Source organism: Dipodomys spectabilis, unplaced genomic scaffold (assembly GCF_019054845.1).
Source record: "Dipodomys spectabilis isolate Male_0828 unplaced genomic scaffold, ASM1905484v1 ptg000052l, whole genome shotgun sequence".
Lineage (NCBI taxonomy): Eukaryota > Metazoa > Chordata > Mammalia > Rodentia > Heteromyidae > Dipodomys > Dipodomys spectabilis.
Window position 1 is genome coordinate 7,256,070 of NW_024870729.1, and position 4,146 is coordinate 7,260,215.

General features: G+C 35.9%; 1 pseudogene; it reads right to left on the minus strand.

The window, feature by feature from the left end:
• Positions 1–1,653: 1,653 nt before the first annotated feature.
• LOC122107705 lies at positions 1,654–1,753 on the minus strand (annotated as a pseudogene).
• Positions 1,754–4,146: the final 2,393 nt, after the last annotated feature.

Genomic DNA, 4,146 nt, shown 5'->3' on the forward strand with positions numbered 1-4,146 from the left:
TTCCTTGTTTTTCTAAAGACACTTATTTTCATCTAAAAAAATAGGCCTGTCTATTGTCTTCATGTGATTTTGATGACTGAAGATGCTTAATGAAAAGTCAAAATGGATTAGTAGTCCTTTGTTATCAATTCTGACTTTTTCTTTTTGGAGAATATAATGATCAAAGCAATAGTTCAGAATCAGCAAGCAAGAGTTCAGAATCATGCTTCCAGTGCAAGTGGGTCACCAGTAAGTAATCCTCAATACCAGTTTCCACAAAGTTTTCTCACAGATACAATCGGCCTGCCTTTTCTAGCTGCTTTCCTAGCCTGTACCTATTCCTTCATTGTACAGGAAAAGTGTGATTCAACTGATTTCAGTCAGATCTGTTACTAGTACTATCAAGGATTTAGATTCTTATGTATTCTATTAAAAAGGTATTTACTAATTTCAAGTAAATACATAAATTCTATTTCCATCTTTTTTAAAACAAATTTCTGCTTGTTCTATAAATTGATCAGAGGCATGGATTTTGTGGATAGCTCATCTCTCTCTTTCATGGCTCTCATAGATAATATGATTACTCCATAATTATCCTTATTTATATTGTTTTATATTTTGGGTTGCATCATTTCACTTTCTGCACTGCCATTTCCCAAATCATTTATATAGAAGGCATTATTTCACATTTTCTCATTCCTAGTATAAGTTCCACATGAAGACACCACTGGTCCTCATTTTCAGTCTGTACCTTTGAATATGGAGGAACATCTTTCCTCTGCTCTGCATTTATTCCCTAATCTCCAGTTAGAATAATTTTGAATAGTAAAAATGGAAAAAGAAAATAAATCATGGTGAAATAACATACGCAGAAAATTCACCAGATATTTCTGACCAGTTCAACCAACATGAACTATTAGGGAAATACATGGACACCTCATTTCCACTAGCACTCAAAGTATTTGGTTAGGCAATTCTGATGAAGATGAGGAACAAGATGAAAAAGTGAGGAAAGGTAACAATTGCAAGAAAAAAATGGAGAAGGATCCAAGCAAATTTCTTCTTTGGGCTGCTGAAAATAACCAGCTTACTACAGTGCAGAGAATACTTTCCAAAAAGGCCACTCATGTGAATACTAGGGATGACTATGAGTATACCCCTCTTCATCGGGAAGTCTACAGTGGACACTTAGACATTGTCCATGAGTTGGTGGCTCAAGGGGCACATGCAATAACTGTAGATGGCTGGACACCCCTGCACAGTGCATATACGTGTAATAATACCAGAGTGGCTTCTTTCTTCTTCATGATGCAGATAACAATGCCCAAACTAGAGGCTTCTTGACCCCCTTGCATCTTGCTGCTGGAAATTGAGATAGCAAAAATACACTGGAACTGTTGAACCAATATGTCAAACCAGGTCTGAAGATCCACTTGGAAGAAACTGCATTTGATATTATAGTATTATATTTCTTTGGGATAAAACGACAATGTTGTCTAATTTCAAAAGTTGTGTAAAGGTTATGCTATGTAAAGGCCTTTCTAAGGTGAAAATTTAATATATTGATGTCAAAGTAACTTTTAATTATATGAATTACGTGTATTGTTACACTTGTAATTTTGTAACCAACCAACTTTTTAATAGGTGTTTTTCAATTCTTGCATCTGAAGAATGAAAAATTTTGAATACTTCACAAATTTTCATATCATCGTTGTACAAGTGCCATGTTAATCTCTGTATTGTTGTAATTTTTGTATACAAGCTGCTGAAGAATGTAGTATCCTGTAAATTTAAGTAGTTAATGATGAAATATTTATACAGGCTTATATGCTTAGGTGCCTATTTGTAACAAGGAAACCTTATTGTTCCTAAAAATGCTATTAATCTTATTTCCCTAAAATTCTGTGAATAGTTGAAAAAAATATGTTGTTCAGTTGATTGCTCACATTTGCAATCTTTTTGTCAATGACTATTTTAAGTCTTTTTCATTTAGAATTTGATCATACTTTCAAGTATTTATAGCTAAGTCCAAAGGAGACGGCTTTTTCAAGTACTTATTTATCCAACTGTGTTAGCTCTGTGAAGCCAATGGATTCAAAGTAAGCCTTGTTTAAGAGCTACTTCTAAATATATGGAGCTGAAATTTTCCCAAATGAGGTCTTATTGGCACAAATGTCTACCTGACCCTTTACCCTTCTTCCATGAAAGAACAGACCAACCAGAATATCTTACTCTGACAGCATAGATTGTATTACTGGAACAAAACTAATCTTAGTTACAGGGATCATAGAGAGATGAACAGTTTAGCCAGAACTGTTCATACTAGAAGGCATTTTATCAAAATATGATTGTTTGTGATACCTACCATTTCAAAAGTAGCTAAAGCCAAGAAAGTGAAAAATTGTTCACATGCATGATTACCTAATGTCTTGGCCTGTCTACCTTCCAACCAGGCAGGAACTTACACTACTTCCATTTTATCACCAAATATTTTCATAGTTGCAAGAGAAGTCCATATATTTCTCTTCATTATTAGGCCTTAAATTGGTAATGTTTTTTATTATTTTTATTTTTATTGTGAACATAATGTACAGAGGGGTAACAATTACATGGGCAAAATAATGAGTACATATCTTATCAAGCATTGCAACCTCCTCCTTTGTTTACCCTTCACATGCCTTCCCTGCCTCCCCCGACCCCACCCAACCCTCCTCCCCACCAAAGTTGTAAAATTCGTTTTCGACATGACAACTTGTACTTCTCATTGTTGCACCGGGTCCACCACTATCCTTAAACGACTTGTTTTTTCCCTTCTCCTTTACAAATTATACTGATATCAAATATAGTGAAAGCAGGGGTTATAATGTGGAGGAGGGACATAGAAAGCAACAAAGAGATAATCTTATAAGTGCGTTAGAAACAAATGCATGAAAGAAAAAAAAACATTTAAATACATATCTAAGGGTTCATTTTCCTAACATCACATTATCTGATCTTTTCTGCTTGACTCATACATATACTAGATATTGCAAATAAGAGAAACCATGGGACCTATGTTTCTTTGGGCTTGGCTTACTTCACTTAATATAATTTTTTCCAAGCCTTTCCATTTCCTAACAAATGGGTCAATGTCATTCTTCCTGATGGAGGCATTGAATTCCATCGTGTATATATACCACATTTTCTTGATCCATTCATCTACTGAGGGGCATCTGGGTTGGTTCCATATCTTAGCTATGGTAAATAATTCTGCAATTAACATAGGTGTGCTGGTAGCTATAGTGTGGTCTTGTTTGTAAACATTTGGGTAAATGCCCCAAAGTGGGATTGCTGTGTCATAGGGGAGCTCTATGTGAAGTTTTGTGAGAACCTCCATACTGCTTTCCAAAGTGGTTGAACAAGTTTACACTCCCACCAACAATGCAGTAAGGTTCCCTTCTGTCCACATAACCTCCAGCATCTGTTGTTATTAGAGTTCTTCATTTTGCCATTCTAACTGGGGTGAGGTGGTATGTCAATGTTGTTTTGATTTGCATTATCACCCTGCATCAGAATCAACTCCAAATGGATCAAAGACCTCGGAGTCAAATCAGACACTCTGAAAACATTACAGGATGGAATAGGAGAAACCCTAGGTCTCCTTGGCGCAGGCCGAAATTTTCTTAATAGAATCCCGGAAACACAACAAATCAAAGAAAGGTTGGACAATGGGATTGCATGAAGTTGCAGAGCTTCTGCATGGCAAAGGACATAGCTAGCAAGATCAATAGAAAGCCCACGGATTGGGAGAAGATCTTCACTAGCCATACAATGGACAAGGGTCTCATATCTAAAATATACTTGGAACTCAAAAAATTAAATCCCCAACAACAAATACTCAAAGAAACAACTGCCCAATATATAAATGGACTAAAGACCTAAAGAGAAACTTCTCGGAAGAAGAAAGAAGGATGGCCAATAGACACATGAAGAAAAGCTCAACCTCCCTAAATTGGTAATGTTTTAACCACAGTGTTTCTTCTTGCCTCCAGGCTGTAAATCTACAAATGGTAAAGCTTTAGGTTAAACTCTACCAAACACTGAGGTAGAGATAATGGAATAATACTTTAAAACAGAGGTGCCTTTGATACCCTAACCACAACCGAACAATGCAAAACATGAACCTTT